Source organism: Cryptomeria japonica, chromosome 8, assembly GCF_030272615.1.
Source record: "Cryptomeria japonica chromosome 8, Sugi_1.0, whole genome shotgun sequence".
Lineage (NCBI taxonomy): Eukaryota > Viridiplantae > Streptophyta > Pinopsida > Cupressales > Cupressaceae > Cryptomeria > Cryptomeria japonica.
The window spans coordinates 387571781-387589729 of NC_081412.1; positions in this window are offsets into that span (position 1 = coordinate 387571781).

A 17949-nucleotide genomic window follows, 5' to 3' on the forward strand; every position below is an offset into this window, starting at 1 on the left:
CCACATGTATTCAAGGATCAACATGTCCAATATAATCAACATGTCAAAGCAAAGAAAAATATGATCCAAAAAGAAAAAGAAATATCCAAAAGGTCACAAAGGCCCATTGCTCAAAAACAAAAGTCAAAATATATATGGGTTCCTAAATCCCTTGTGCAAGCAATGCACTCCAAGGAACCACAAAAGCATAAAAAATCAAAAACCATGTGGATCCCTAAGCAACTCCTTGAAGCACAAAAGCCTAAAGAAACATCAAAATTGGCATCTACAATTGATGTTCCTCCATCCAAACATTCCAAGTCTATTCCTCCATCACCTTCTTTATCCATTTTGGGCCCTTATGTCCCAAAATCCCAAGCTATTCCTCCATCCAAATCTCACAATCTGAGATCCATTTTTCCTCCATCAATCCATCACCCCTCAAGGTGTGTGCCAATGTTGATCTTGCCAACATTTCCATCTACTGAAGCCCAATTTCCAATACCCTATCCATTATCCAATGCATATTTTCCATCCTTCCATCCCTCTGATCCCATCCTTTACATAAATCCTTGCCTTAATTTCATCTCTTTTCCATGTCCTTATCCTACCAACGTCTTTGAGCATACTTTTAAAGGTCATGGTCCATTTTTTTTTCAAGGATACTATCCAAACAAAAAGATGTTTGAGTCCTTCTTCCATCCCCTATCATGTGTCCATCTTCTATTGAAAAAGTCAAAAAGAAAAAGAAAAAAAGTATTAAAAAAAAGACAAAAGAAAAAAAAAAGAGTAAAGAAAAATGATTCGCCCTCTAGTGAAAACCTAGTAAACAGGTGCCTTGGGCAAGTACCATGATGAAAATCTGGCAAACAGGCATCATGCGTAATCTATGAACTTCTTGCATACCGTACTTGGGGGCAGGTTTCCTCCTTCATATCTTATTGCCCTTCACTATCCTATCGAACCCCTGTCATTACCCTTCATATCCTATTGTCCCTCATGTCCATTTCCTCTTTCCATCTTTGATCTTGACAAGGATGAGGATCTTCATGAGCATCATGCATCTTGTTTGCAGCTTTTAGTCTATCATAGCTTTTGGTCTTTATCCATTTGCTTATTATAAACTTTCATCCATATTCCCTAGCTTATTGCAACTTTCTACCACTATCCCTTAGCCTATCCCGTATCCTATCCCGACCTTCAATCCATGTCCCTTATCCATTCTTGGTCTTGTTTATCCTATCCATATCTTATCACTATCCATACACTCTTTTTCATTCCTTGATCTTGATCTAACATAAGGACGCAAAATTTAAACATGGTTTCAAAAACCTCTTGACATGTCCCTCATGCCATGACACTGCTTTACATTGTCATATCCAGTCTTTTGTCCCATCACGCCATAGCCCTTGAAAATTGCATCCGCATTGTCTCCATAATAAAAGGTCTTTGTCTTCCCTCTATCCACCAACATTTCAGCAAGCCTGTTTATTCACTTGTCATATTCCTTGCCTTGCTAGACACTGGGGGCAAAATCATAAAAAATGAAAAATGTCTTGAAATAATCCAAAAACATCAAAAAAAAAAAATCATGTGTTCATTTTCAGCTAAAATGAAAAAGTCCAAAAAAATCAAATAATGTCCTGAAAAAATCATAAAAATCAAATAATGTCCTGAAAAAAAAAATCATAAAAATTGAAAAATGTCTTGAAAAAACTCCCTAAAAAGTCAAATAAAGTCCTGAAAAAATGAACAAAAAAAAAATTGTAAAAAACTCGACAAGCAAAACAAAAACAAAAAAATATGCCCTTTGTGCATAAGACAGATCACTGAGCATCCCTCCGACGACATGCAATCACACATTGTGCTTTAATGAAATCACGCATTAACAGATGAACTTTTCAATCAAACCAGACATTCAAACTAATCAAAATTGTCACGTCAATCACTCAACATCAATATCATTTGTCCTTGTCACTATTATAATGGGTCTTATACAGGGTGTGGTATACTCCAAACCAGACTGTGTCCTGTCTTAGATGGGGTACCGCATTCCCTAGAACCAGACAGCATGATCATTCTTGTTTTCCACTTTTGACAATGATGATCAGAGTGTTTGTTTGACTTGTTTGAATTTGCGAGTCTTATCTTTTTATTGATTTATTTTTGGCTTTGACCATGTTCCTATGTTGCTCGATGATGTCACTAAGTGATTTAGAGTGGTCGAGATGACTCATGGTCCTTTATTATTTTTTGTCTTCTATTTGTGGAGTGTTTCATAACATTCAGGGGCAAGTTTGTCTTAGGATTTTTGAACTATTCCTTGTCTGTGAACATGTCTGTCTTACGCAAAGGGATTGCATTATCGCTCTGGCCTTCATTGCCATGTTGCGCCACATCCATTTTGCCATATCAAGTAAAGGTTCTCACCTACTTATGTGCATATGTGAAAGCAAGTTTTCCTTCATCTCTAACTGTCCTCTGTCTAATTTCTTCTTACTAACATTTCTTCCGTTAGTCTTGGCAGTCCGTTCGAACCTATTGTCTTCTGTCATTCTTATCGATCACTTGGCCTCTTTTCTGGATGTTTCCAGCCAATTCCTTGAGGGGGCATGCATATGTCATTGTTATTGTCTAGGGAAATTTCATTATTGTTTTGAAACAACGCTTAGAATCACATTGTCTCAAAGAGGGGCAAAATGTAGACATCTAAAAATGGTCAACGCTTCCGGAGTCATACTTTAACATTGGCGCATTGCCTTATTTTAGGGTTTTTGCGTCACATTAACATTTCTCCTATGTTACGCACTTGGTCTTTATCATTTGTGAGCATCAAGTCTTTCTTTTGCATTCTTCATTTGTCTCGCTTTCGAATTTGGTCTTGTCGATAACAATCTTCAGTCATGATTTTGGTCGATCCTTGTCCTCTTTAATCATGTCAATTGGCACTTTTCAATTTGATCTCCTTTTCAATCTTGGTCAATTTGTCGTTGATTTTTATCAATCAAATCATTTATCAACATTGGTCCTTTGTCATTCTGAATCATGATCAAATTGACCCTGCATCAATTATCTTTTGTCAAGACCTAATTGTCGTCCTTGCATTTCTAATTTATCTTCTAGGGTTTCATGATTTATTTCATTTAACCTTGTTTGTCATTTTCTCTCCATTTTCTCTTTAGGATAACTGATTTATTTATTTATCCTAAGTCTTCTTGTCACAATTAAATGTTTATTTAATTGGCTAATTAATTCTCTCTCTTTGTGTGAATTAATTAATAAATGAAAAATTGTTAATTAATTCACTTAATTTCTAATTTCTCCTAATTCCTAATTTTCTATTTTCATCATTTCTAATTTTCTAATTTCCTAATTTTCTAATTTTCCTAATTTATAATTTCCTCAATTTCTAATTTCCTAATTTCAATTTCCACCTAATTAATTTCTCTCTAGTTTCTCCCTATTTTTGTGCTTCGGTGGAAGCATGAATTTCTCATGCATCATACTTTTGGCATAGCAAGATGTCATAAGCTTCTAGTCCTCTAACCTTTGCATTGGCAATATGCCATAATTCATGACATAGAAGGTGTCATAACCTTCTTCTTTCCACTCAATTGTGCCATTTTTGAAATCAATTGCCTCTAATATCAATGTCATGCTAATCTTGTCTTTTCTACGATTTATCTATAAATTGGATGAATTTCTTCAATCAAGGCCCCTAATCCCTAATCCCTGGTCGAATCAATCACGCTTCTAGTATTCTTGCACTATCGTCTTGTCTATTTGCTTTCACATCATGCTCATTCACTAGTAGGTGAGATCCACAAACAAAGCTATTTGAAGGAGAAAGAAGGACAATGGAGCCACATGAAGGAGACATTCAAGTCTACATTTGGTTTGCTTAGTTTTTAATCTTGCATGTCTTGTTTTCATGTTTTCATTGAGTGTAACTAGGATTGGTCATTGCAATTGAGTTTTCGTGATTGAACTAGGCTAATAATTTACATTGCTTTGATGATTTCTAGATTCCTATCTACAAATACATTTGGTTCAAGACATTGATTGTCAGAGTGTCAATTCACTTGATTCCTATGGACTTCCAGAGATAGGAGAAGCCTTGATGATGAGGAGAATATTGTTGAAGGTACCAAGCAATACTAAACCTCCACAAATGAAGACACTCTTCCAGACCACATGCAAAGCATGAGGCAAGGTATGTAAGGTTATAATAGATTCAGGTTCAACTAAAAAATTAGTATCCTTAAAAATGGTAGAGAAACTAAAATTGAGAAGAATTCCTAATCCATTTGCATATTAAGTTTCTTGGCTTACTAAAGGAAAACAAACCTTGGTAGAAGAGAAATCATGGGTTGAATTTCAGATAGGAGCATACAAAGACAAAATTCTATTTGATATTGTTGAGATGGATGCCTGTCATCTTCCTTTTGGGAGGCCATGGCAATATGACCACAAGGCCCGTCATGATGGACACAAGAACACCTACTCCACACCAAAGATGAAAAGCTGATTGAATTGATACCCTTGCCTGATAATAGTGAGGATCAAAAGGAGAAGGAGGCCAAGATTATGATTATGGAAGGAAAAGAGTTCCTCAAGGCAATCAAGGAGGAAGGAACACCTTGTTTTGTTATGATGTCAGTTCCAAGGCAAAAAGAAGAGCCCACTGCAGATGGCAAGGTAGAAAAGAAAAGGGTGATAGTCCTTGAGGAGGTGAAGGAAATGTTGAGAAAATACAAGGACATAGTTGCAAAAGAGTTACCAAGAACCCTACCACCAATAAGGGAGATAAGCCATTGCATTGACTTCATTCCCAGTGCCACCTTACCAAACAAGCTAACCTACAAAATGAGGAAGTTGCAAGACAGATCCAAGAGTTGCTTGATAAAGATTTGATAGGGAAGAGATTGAGCCCTTGTGTAGTCCCGACTTTCTTAGCACCAAAGAATGAGGGAACATGGAGATTATGCACTCATTCCCAGGCCGTTAACAAGATAACCATCAGGTATACATTTCTTATGCCAAGAATATAAGATTTTCTTGATTGTTTAGGAGGTACAAGATATTATTCCAAGATTGATTTAAAAAGTGGTTATCACCAAATAAGGATTAGGGAAGGTGATGAATGGAAAACTACGTTTAAAACAAGCAAAGGATTGTATGAATGAAGGGTGATGCCATTTGGGTTGTCAAATGCCCCTAGCACTTTCATGAGACTCGTGAATGAGGTATTGAAGGAGTTCATTGGTAAGTTTTGTTGGGTGAATATTTTGTCACTAGCGTACCAATGACAAAATATATGATTCAGACACAACTATGTTGAGAAATTAATCTCTCCTCTCATCAAGAGGAGGTTTCCTTTGAAATTTCTTCTCTAATTAACAATAAACTAAAATATGTGGGTTAGTTTTGGGCATATAACTCTCTTTTTTTAGAGTCTATGTATTCTCCCTCCACTTTGTTACAATTCTCTATCACTTTTGATACTTAAAGAAATGAACGAATTAATCCAACAAACTATATCAAAATTTACAATCAAGAAGCACAAAGTCTTTCTTGAATGTAACACTAACTTAAACTAATTATCACAAATGGTAAGAAATCCAACTTGCAGCTCAAATTCTTCAAGTGTACTTCCCCACTACTTAAAACTACAAGTAACATCATAAATACAAATCCTACCACTAATCACTTAACATCAGAAAATTTCTCAAATATGCAAGGAGCATAAAGTCTACTTCCACAATTCAAGAGCTCTCTTACCCACATAACAATATCTCCAATATCAAGGAATTAAAGAACACATATAAGTAATGAACATAAGAACATTAACTCATATAAACAATCTTTGACACAACACAAAGTTTGAGACCAAATAGAATTGCTTTCTTTATTTGCTTGATTGATTCTTCACAAGAAAAGCTCAAAGTCTTAGTTGAGGCAAAAATTCAATAGAGTTTTGCTTAGCATAATAAAAGATCAAAAAAATACAAATGATGGTCCTCCTTATATATGAAAAGAGTGGAGAAAAATGTGGGCATAGTTGAGTAATTCAACTGCACAGTCCCACTTGACTACAACTACAACAGAAAGAAATTATGCAGCTGCGAAAAAACTTGCAGCATCTAACAATGCAACTACATGAAAAGAAAATGTCAAAAGGGGACACTTTATTCATCTTTCTCCTCCTCATTAGATTTGTGGAATTCTTTGAACTTGGTTAGGAATGACTCCATCTCAGCTTTGTCCGGCATTGGGGTAGAATCTGTGATAATACAAACACGAGAAATTGCATCCTTAGCCTTCACATATTTCTTTTTTTCATCTTTCAACATGGATGCAAGGACCTCAAAACTGACTTGAATCTCTAGCAACTTATCAAATGCACTTAGAGAGAAATCTTGTTATGTGCAGTGATCCATTAAGGAAAGAAATTCTTGTGTGATGGCGTCACTAGTAACAAGATTCTGATGGCCATCATATAGATAACAAGGAATGTCATCAATTCTAGCAAAAATGAGATCAATCTCATCATCACCTTCCTTCCTTTCTCGATCCAGCTCTACAATCATCAACCTTATTGTCTCTTTCTTGTAAGACAACAATGATAATATTTGGATATACTTCTCTCTTGTTGGAACTACTTTATTTTCCATGAGGACATCTATCCTGAAGTCCTCCATTTTATTCCAAAGAGTTGCACTTCTCTCAATATCTTCAATTTCTTGAGACAAGGAAGTCTTAATAATTTGCATTTGACTTTGAATTACTTCAAAATCAGTCAACAAATTAATTGTTGAACTTAGAAGATGAGATCCTTCTAATTTCAATCGTGCAATCCACTCATCTACTACTCGACCCTTGACTCCCACCTGTTCAACCTTCTTGAGAGCCTCAGTATCTATCGAGGAACCAATAGGCTTGATTTCTTGGGAGGATTGTGTAACCTTGAGAAGAACATTGGTTAATTGCTCACACTTTTGTTTTAATTCATTCTTCTCATCTCTTTCTTGATCAAATCTCCACAACAAAGAGTCAAAAGCAGTTTGAGAATCCAGCTTAACACTCTCATGCATTTCTACTGCAAGCTTTATGGTTTGCATGATATAGTCCTCAAGTTGTATATTATTTTTACTCTTATCTGATGATGACACCATGACCTTGGCATATTTCCTCTTAGTAGCTGGATCTACTGATACCCGAGAAAGAGTCTTTGGATTTTTTGTACCTTTGAGCTTTGGGGGAACCAAATGCTCAAAATCAAACTCATCCAGTGAAATCACCTGTTTCTTTCTTGGGTGCTACTACCTCCATCCAAGGTGATAATTCTAGATTGGTGGGTGGAGTAGTATCTTCTTGTTGAGTATCAATTGGTATTTTAGGAGCAAACTGACTTGAACTTGCAACAGTTGTGGATGTTGTTATTGGTATCAAAGCTGAAGTATCCAGTGACATGCCAACTGATGTAGTAACAATAGATGCTACTGACACCCCTTCAGTTACAACCACAGATGGGAGAGTGGAAGGTGCAGTGGAAATAATCTCAGTACTTACTAGAGGTGGATGTTTTGTTATGACCATTGTAGAAGGTAAAGTCATCATCTGCTATTCTGCAAATGCTTGCTCCATAGTTTCAAGAAAATGCAACATTGAGGATTCAATAGTGGTTGAAGGAATATCATCCAAACTAGAAAAATTGGATAGTGTGAAATATTGATGAGCAGCTTCTGACTGTGTCATGTCCATATCTAACTCCTCATCATCAAATTCCTCATCCTCTTGATCTGATTCAAATTTGATAGAATGGATAACCACTCCTGAATGGGTTGGCAACTGTGAGGTGGCAGGGATATTAATCTCACCATGATGTGTTGGTTCTTCAACCTGTGCTTCGTCTTGATGAGGAACCTCACCTTCTTCCAGCTCCTTTTCTTTCTCAGTCTCCTTAGCAGACTGCTGCTCTGACTCTTTTGTGGTTGTCTCCTGCGTTGTTGAAGATGACTCACCTTTTTTAGACCTCTTAATTGTGAATTTGATTTTGGGTCCTTTTCCCTTGGATTGTGTTGCAGGGGCTGAGGATGGTGCTTGGTGATCTGCTTTTCTCTTAGTTCTTATTTCAGCTATAGTTGTCTTACCAACTGGACCATCACTATTGTCATCATCTCTAGAACTAGCAGGAAGTTGTTTCATTCTAAGATTCTTCTTCAACAACCATACATTGGTATTTTCCAAAATGGGGGTAAATGTTTGAGTAATAGACTTACTCTCCTTTGACCATTTCACCGGTGAGAGTGGAGAATCAGAAATTTTCTTTTCATAATAGACTGGGTTTACTATGTCGTCGATATCCTCCATAGTCATTGGGATTTTTGCCAGATCCATATTTTCAATCTACTCTAGGGTAAGATGACTGAAATCCATTCTTCTTTTGTCTAATTCATCTTGACAATCTTCCCATACATCTTCAAACCTAAAAAACATGGGTGTAATTTCTTTTAAGCTTATTCTTCATGCCACAAAAATCAAAATCATTTCGTGCTTTGAACCTCCTCATGTTATTCCATTGCATTTCCTCTTCCATATTCTTGGCCTTGGGATTAGTCAAAACTGAATACCGACCAATAGATTCTGGGAACTTAAATCTAGTCTTATGGGCTTGTGATTACTTTTCATGCACATAAATCAGTTGTCGACACAGCTCCATGAGCATAATTTTGTCAGATGGATACCTTGGTTCTTCTGAGAAACATCCTATCCGGATGTAAGTGAATGTTGGAAACTGAAGTAAAATGCATCCAAAATGAGAAACCTTGTTATATGCTACCTCTGACATCCTTTTCTTTTGCAAGTCCTTGTCAAACATACACTTCCATACATCAAAGAAAGCATCATTGAATTTTTTGAAATGGTTCCCTTGATTATTGATCATGAGTTGATCATAATAATTCCAGATAGGTACTAACCTCCTGTCACCTTTTGTAGATAAACCTGGATATTGCCTCATAGAAGCAGTTGAATATACCAGGTACGAGGTCATATAGAATTTCAATGTTATCTTAAACTCCTTCAATTGTGGACATAGTGCATCACTGATCTTCTCACCCCAATCAATCTTGACAGCTCCTTTTCTGATTATATTCATATAATAACACATCCAGTTTTGAAAATAATGAGATTCTTTCCAACCTTTCACCCAAGCCAACATGGTGACCATATCTTTGTATTCCTCATTCAAGTTACTTCTATGGAAATATTTAGGCCATCTTGAAGTAGTAGAATTTCTAGCAGTAGAGAGGTAAACAGTATTCATTACTTTCTTGCATTCTACCCCATTTTTCTCATAATATTCCTAAGCACTTTCTTGAGAAATGTCGGCCACTTCCTTGACTAAAGAACCCTTGAATCAACTATTTGTATACACCTAAAAATGGTCTGAAGATAGTTAATTAAATACGTAGTTATTTGATTAATTCCCCTTCCCAATTAATTGAATTCACAAGCAATTTAATTAATTTCTCTATTCATCTACTAGTAAATAAATCTAAATGATTTATTTCTATAGTTTATATCACATCCCCTTTGATTAATTAATTCTAAATTAATTAATGTCTCCCCATATTAATCAATTCTTCTAATCCTTAATTAAGATTATCAAACTCAAGTTTGTTGAGATTAATTACCATTTTCCAATTATTTGAATTTCTAAATTCAAATGAGCACATGGCTCCTAACTTTAACCACCTGACCTAACCATCCCCTAACTTAACCCATTCCATCTAATCTTGCATCTAACTAACCCTATCCTATCTTGCACATTCTAACCTCCTTATCCTAACCTCCCATGGTGTGGATATTCTCTCCTTGACATGGCACTTTGGCCACATGTCTCCTCCCTTGGACACTTTCCCTCTCATGAGCAAGGCTCCTTGACACTTGTCACCATAGAGATGACAAGTATCCATTCCTCCAACCTCTTCTCCAACTTCCTCAATCTTGGCCCTTGATATCATTAGATCAAATATGGACCGTCGATTCCTGCCACCTCAACTTTGGCCTTGGAATTCTTATAAATATCCCCCATTTTGGAGCAATAAGGATCACATCTCATATCAATTTAGGCATCATTACTATAGGTAATTTGCATTTCAATTATCTAGAAATTAGATTTTGGATTAATCATAGCATGTTAATCTAGTTTCTTAAATCGTGCATTTCATATCATCCCCATAGTCAATCATGATCAAATAAGCTACTCAACTCTTGAGTTGCCACTTTGGAGGTCATTGCTCCGCTGAGAGCCCATCAATCGAACACCTTCAGAGTCCTCAAGAATAGAGGGAAATGGGACATTCCAAGGAAGGATTATGGTTTGCATTTCTAATCTAGTTTTCAATTAAGCTTTTCAATTACATTTTATTGTCTCATTATATGCGTATGCCTCCTATATACCACATTTTTAGAATCACATTAATTGGCGCCCACCGTGGGGCCTAGCCCCTTTGATCTTTAACAAGTTTGCTTGCAGGAAATTTCATTGATAGGTTGATTAGCTCTTACATAGTGCAGATTAGCTCTCTTGGGCTCCCGAATAGCATTCTTGGTCTCTAGTGCGACGTTCTGACACCTCAAATGGCATTTATGGGAGATTCCTCAACTCTGTTTTTATGTTTTTCTGTACTTTAGCATTTTTGGTATGTAATGTGGTTTTTTTGGTACATTTATCAGCATTTTCAGTCTGTTTGACAGTGTTTCTGGTGTGCAGAACAACGTTTCTGGTGTGCAAAGTAGCGTTTTTGGTGTGCAAAGCAGTTTTCTTGGCACATATGATGGTGTTCTTGGTCAATTTGGTGGCGTTTTCAGTTTTTTATTGATTTTACAAATATTGTATGTTGCATTCCTCATTTTTGCTTCTGGACTGTCACTTTCCCGAACCTAATTTGCAGATTGTTAGTCTTGCAGGTACTTATTTCGTTGTGAAAGACCAGAGTCACAATTTATTTTGTCAACAAAGAATCCAATATAAACTACTAATTTTGTTTGCAGCCGCAGGATTTTGCACTTATATTTGTTAAATTAGGCACATAGACTAATTATAATGGAAATGAACAAACATGTCTTATGTGTTTTGATGATAGGCGAGTATGCTCTCACCTTTCTTAGGTGATCAGAAATCCAGACTCATCCTTTTCTTTCAATAGTGCATATCTTTAGCGGTCCTGCCCTCCCAAGGAGTAATAACTCTTAGCCATTAAGGCTGGTGAGAGGGGAACGACCCAAGTGGGAACGACTAATGCTAAGTAATCCAACCCACTATAAAATAAATGTGATTTGATGAAAATCAAGTCAACGATAGTGCTCGAGAATAGCTCTCCTCTGTACCTTTGGGTATATCAAACCTTGGTTTTCAAGGCTGGGAGACCTCTTAATTGAGTTTATACCCTGACGCGCCAAACAGATCCCTTACTAGTTCCAAGTAAATTAGAAGCTACCCAATTTACCTCCGAACATTATTAAATTCTTAGGGCATGGAGGGGGAAGAATCTCTCCTTAAGATACTCACCATATGTCCCTCTTGAGCGTATGTGCGAACTCCCCTTTTGAGACCTTATTACTAAGCTCATAACAAGACTCCACTAGCTCTCGCAAAGGCAAAAACATGGGTGCCCTTTAGGGGGTGACAAGGCTGTGTGAGCTGACAGGGTACCAAGTTGTGGGCTAAGAACTAATAATGAAGCCAATCTCCTTAGGATAGACTGATTGATGTTTTTCAATTGTTCAAAACCCGTGAAAACTTGTGTTTTCTTTAAAGCTTCTTGAACATACACTTTATGTGTCCTTTGGGACAAAAATACAATCTGAATTCTCTGTTTGTAATTCAATTCATGATATCATCCATTGAAATACAACAAACATTGAAAAATAAAACTTCAAATGGTCAAATTCACAAGTTTCACAATAGATTAGCTCTTTCAGTCAAAACAGTCGCATTCACAGTCCAAACCTTAGCACTTTTGGTCCAAACATTAGCTTTATCAGTCCAAACAATTGCATTCACAGTCCCAACATTAGCACTATCAATTCAAACAGTCACATCTACAGTTCAAATAGTTGCATCTACAGTTCAAATAGTCGCACCTACGGTCCAAACAATCGCATTTCCAGTCCAAACATCAGCTCTCTTGGTGTAAATGTCAAATTTCTCATATTTCAACATTAACTCTCCAAGGTTGAGCACATTAGAGTTTCTGGTCAGTTTAGCAGCATTTATGGTAAGTTTGCCAGCATTTCTGGTAAGTTTTCCAGTGTTTCTGGTAAGTTTGCCAGTGATTCTGGTCAGTTTAGTAGCGTTTCTGGTTAGTATAACAGAGTTCCTGGTCTAAATAGTAGCTCTCTCGGTCTAAAGGTCAAATCCCTTGGTCTAATCAGCAATTCTTGTGAGTTACATGCCAAAATTGCTCATGTTGCAGCATCAGATCTCCTAGTTTGTACTTGTTGGGTCTACATATCCATTTTCTAAGACTGAAAATCACAAATTTGGGTCAAAATTGAAATCTCCCAAGTTCAAAAACTTAATTTTCTAAGTCTACACATTATCATTTGAACTTTAGAGTCATTTTATTACAGGAACAACATTTCTAGTTTATCTGTCAGCATTTCTAGTCTATCTTTCAGCGTTCCTAGTCTGTTTGTCAGTGTTTCTAGTGAACAGAACAAAGTTTCTAGTTTGTTTGTCAGCGTTTCTGGTCTACCTGTCAGCATTCCTGGTCTGTTTTCCAGTGTTTCTGGTCAGTTTAGCAGCATTTTTGATAAGTTTGCCAGCATTTCTTGTCAGTATAGCAGAGTTCCTTGTCATTTTAGCAGCGTTTCTGGTAAACTGCATCAAAATCAGAAAACAAAAACAACCCATTTCTCAAACAGTCAAACATAGAGAGTAGGTCATCTTGTGGGGTCATTCAATCAAGTTATCTTCTATCAAAATAGATTCAAGAACAAGACACACAAAGGTCTCAAGTATTCACCTCAAACAAGTTAAAGATCAAACACCTTAAAGTGCAACATTACATTCTTTGATAAACTGATCGTTCAAACATAGTTTCTCATCAGGATCTATCATCCTTTAATCATGAAACTACAATGCTTGATCACAATAACCTCATTCTTTATCATAGGATATATCATTCCTATTGAACTTGGTCATATCAAAAATCACAAAATTTGCACTCCAAAACTAAGATCGAAAAACTTGCAAACAAGCAAACACTTGAAATATCATTTCCTCAACAATTGATCACTTATTACGACACATTAAGCAAGATTTAAATCTCACAAAAACATATCAAACACAATGCCCATTTTAATTAGAGCACAGAGACATAAGATCGCTGAAACATTGGAAATAGCTGAATATCATAGAAACATGGCATACCAAAGCAAAAGACAAGAACACATAACAAGCCAACATATTAGAGAAATCAAACAAGTCCAGAATCAAAATCCAACCATGTCAAAACTTAACAAGGATTCAAATACATATCCAAAGAAAGGTGGCTCTTTTATGCAACTATTAAGAAAATCCTTAAAAGATTTGGATGAGAAAGATCACAATCGTCCACCTATATCTAGAAATGGTTCATCCCCCCATAAGAAAATTAACTCTCTAAACGCATCTATTATTACACTTCTTAAAAAAGTGCAAAAACCTTCCATAACATCCTCACCAAACAATACACCCAAAGATGATGTTACCCAAGGGATATCCATAATAGTCATCAAACCTATTTCAGAGGGTCCTATTCAAAACCCATCTACTCCGTATCCAAGCATTGATTCCTTGTAACATCCCCATAGCACTTCCTTGTAAATTGAAGTCCTCATTCATAAAATTCTCATTAAACGTGTCCTAATAGATGGGGGAGCTAGCTTAAACATTTTCTCATTGAGTCTTGTTCGTGCTCTAGGTTATTCTGAAGATGCAGTTGATACCCTGAAAAAGATCACAATCAAAGCACATAATAAAGAAGAGCATTCCTCTAAAGGAGTTGTGGTATTACCCATCAGAGTGGGACCTTTGCAGAAAAACACAGCATGCCAAGTCCTAGATTTGGAACTACCATACAACATACTCTTGGGAAGACCATGGATACATGACATGCAAGCTATTCCATTAACATGTCATCAGTACCTAAAGTTTCCCTACAATGGGGAGGAAATCACTATCTCAACAGACTCAAATCCATTGTAGTGTTGTAGCAATCTAAAACCGGCCCTAGAGGTTATTGTTTCACATAACAGAGAGGCAACATATTCAAGCACACAATCCAAAGAACAATCATTTGCATCAATTTTGTCAAGCATGGAAAAACAAATGCAGTTAACAGATTGAGGGAACGAAGAATATTCATTATAATGGAACAACAAACAAGAGAAACTTGAAATTGAAAGGGAAGAAGCAGGTGTAGGTGTTGATGTCGTTCACACGTATGTAGGACAAACATTAGGAACTATTCCACTTGAATCAGGATCACATTCAGTTGACTTGGACTTAATCGAGGACGATCAGGAGCTTCTTGTGCAAGGTCATTCTGACGAGAGTATCATTCTAGACATGGAAATACATACTAAAAGCCTTGACATCTCTATCACAACCCCTAATATCTTTGACATAATCCAACATGAGGATCCTTTATCCTTAATTCATCCTGAACCTATGGACTGGGAAAATGAAGGACATATTGCCATTGATACCTTACCTAATGGCCAGGCCATATCCTTATATCTTAATGAAATCGAACCCGCAACAACTTTCACCTGAGATTCCACTAACGTATCATCATGTCAAGTGGGTGTTAAATCTCCTAGTCGCAAAAATAAAAATAAAGAAAACAATATCAAGTCTAATGCTGAAAACCATTTCTTGGCAACATTAGACCAAAAAAGAGTAAAAATAAAGGACACATCTAATGGTGAAAACCTCCTTGAGGCGCTGGAAGATGGGAGATTTGACACCTTACCTAAATTTTATCAAGAGAAGTTATCTATCCTAATAGAACCAGCAGAAGCAGTTATCATTGGCACAACTAATCTATATCCAGCAACTTCTCTATCAGAACTAGCAAGGCACAAATATTTGGAACCCGTTAAAAAGTGGCAAATCAATTTTACCTGGTCATATGCAGACATTCCAAGATTGGATCCAGATCTTATAATACATCACCCAACTATCAGTCCAGGAGCAGACATCAATAATACAACACAACATGGATCAGAAGCAGGTATTCTATTCATCACACCGTAAGGTCATACAATTCCGAAAGCATACAAATTAAGCTTCCCATGCACCAACAACACAATAGAATATGAAACTTTCATTATAGGTATCAAAATGGATGTGGAATGGAATATTACACAACTTCAGGTCTTTAAAGACTCTCAGCTCATCATCAATCAAATCAATGATGACTATCAAACAAAAGATGAAAAACTCATGCCTTACAAAAAGATGGTGGATGATTTCAAGAAATATTTTGTCGAAATCACTTTTCAACAAATTCCAAGAAATGATAACAAAGTAGCAGATGTCATGGCAACACTTTCTTCTATATTACAAACACATGAAAATCAAGAATGTTATGAATTCCTGGTTGAAGAATTGTTTTACCCTTCTCAAAATTGTCCTGATTCCCAAACCATCTCTCAACTTATTGGACATGATTCCTCCCGCTATGGCCAAACTTACACATACCTGAAAGATAACATCTTACCTCTTGACTTATCGAAAAATCAAAAGAAAAACTTTATTCGCCAATCCTCCCATTATACTCTTGTCGTGGATACCCTATTTAAACGAGGTCTAGATAGTACTCTTTTAAGATGTCTCAAACAAGAAGAATCTATGAAGGCCTTAAAGGAAGTCTATAATGGCATCTATGACACTCATTCAAGTGGTCGTACCCTTTCGAAAAAACTCATACACTTGGGCTATTATTGGCCGACTATGGAACGAGATTCTTTTCAGATAGCTAGAACATGCAAACAATGTCAGATCCATGGGAATTTGATTCATGCACCAGCATAAGAACTTCATGCTTTGACAACATCTTGGCCTTTCTGTCAATGGGGACTTGATCTGGTAGGAAAGATAAATCTTTCCTCATCTAATGGACACAAATTCATTCTTGTAGCTACCGAATATTTCACAAAATAGATTGAAGCAGTAGCTCTCACAAATATCACAGGAAAACAAATTGCTGCATTCATCTTGAATTATATCATCTATCGCTATGGAATACCAATGACCATTATCACTGATAATGGGCGACCATTCAAGAATCAGGATTTACAAGAGCTATGTGAGAAGTTCAAAATCCAACATAGATTCTCCACACCATATTATCCACAGAGAAATGGGCAAGCAGAAGCATCTAACAAAACTATTCTGAAAATCCTTAAAAAGATAGTGAATGATGCTGGGAAAGATTGGCATATTCAACTAAACCCTTCTCTTTGGGCCTACCACATTAGTATCCGCACACCAACAAGTGCCACACCTTTCTCTCTTGTATATGGATCAGAAGCCATATTGCCAATCAAAGTAGAGATACCCTCTCTACGTGTATCACTAAAAGGTCTTATCCCAGATGAAGAACAACGAGTATCTAGACTGCAAGAGTTAGAACTGATTTATGAACGAAGAAAAAATGCCTTTGATCATTTAAAGGTATATCAACAAAGAATGTGCCAAATTTATAATCACAAGGTAAAATCATGAATCTTTCAAGTTGGAGAACTAGTACTAAAGAAAAATCCACGAAATTAGTCAGATCGAAAAAAGAAAGGAAAATTTGAACCAAATTGGTTAGGTCCATTTGTGGTCATAGCAGTATTTGGGTCAGGGGCATATCAGCTATCAACACAAGATGGAGATCAGCTTGAGGAACCCATCAATAGCATGCATCTGAAGAAGTTTTATGTCTAAAAAATCCAAAAATAGTAAAAAAGCTAAAAAAAGAAAATCCAAAAACAGTGAAAAAGCAGAAAATAATAAAAAAAATCAAATATGAGAAAAAGTGCAATAAAAACTGTAGACGGATAAAAATGACCATATTCCTAAATGAATATTTAATGTTCATTTTATTCCCATTCCTCAATTCTAGTTAAATCTAATTTAACTAAATCACCACATTCTTCTATTTAATTAAATAAATTATTCAATTTATTTATTTAAATTCTCTTAAGCCCTTTATATCATTTAATTGAATAAATCATTTTATTTAATTAAACCTATTCTCTCTACTTTTAATTAAATTTATATTTAATTAAATAGTTTACCCCAATTAAATAAATCTAATTTATTTAAATCTCCAACTTGCAACCAAATTGAAATAGAGCAATTTATTTTAATTAATCCTTTATCCTCCACCCACTTGTATTTTCCTACAAATGCAAGTTGCACAACTATTTTAAATAAAAATTATTTATTTAAAATCCTATTTATCCTCCACCCACTTGTATTTTCCTACAAATGCAAGTTGCACAACTATTTTAAATAAAAATTATTTATTTAAAATCCTATTTATCCTCACCCACTTGAAACATTTAATGGTTTCCCTTAAAGTCTTCAAACTTAATGGCTTCCTTCTAGAGTCTTCTTAAGCCTTTAATGGTTTCCCTTAAAGTCTTCAAACTTAAAGTCTTCAAATTTAAAGTCTTCAAACTTAATGGCTTCTTTTCAGAGTCTTCTTAAGCCTTTAATGGTTTCCCTCAAAGTCTTCAAGCATTTAATGCTTTATCTTCCTTTTTCTCATGTAAATAAATTAAGATTTATTTAAATCCAAAATTCACATTCACATTTAAATAAATTAATATTTATTTAAATATTTATCCAAATGCAAATTACACCATTTAATTGAAAAAAATGATTTTATTTTAATTGAAAATTCCAAAATTCCTCCC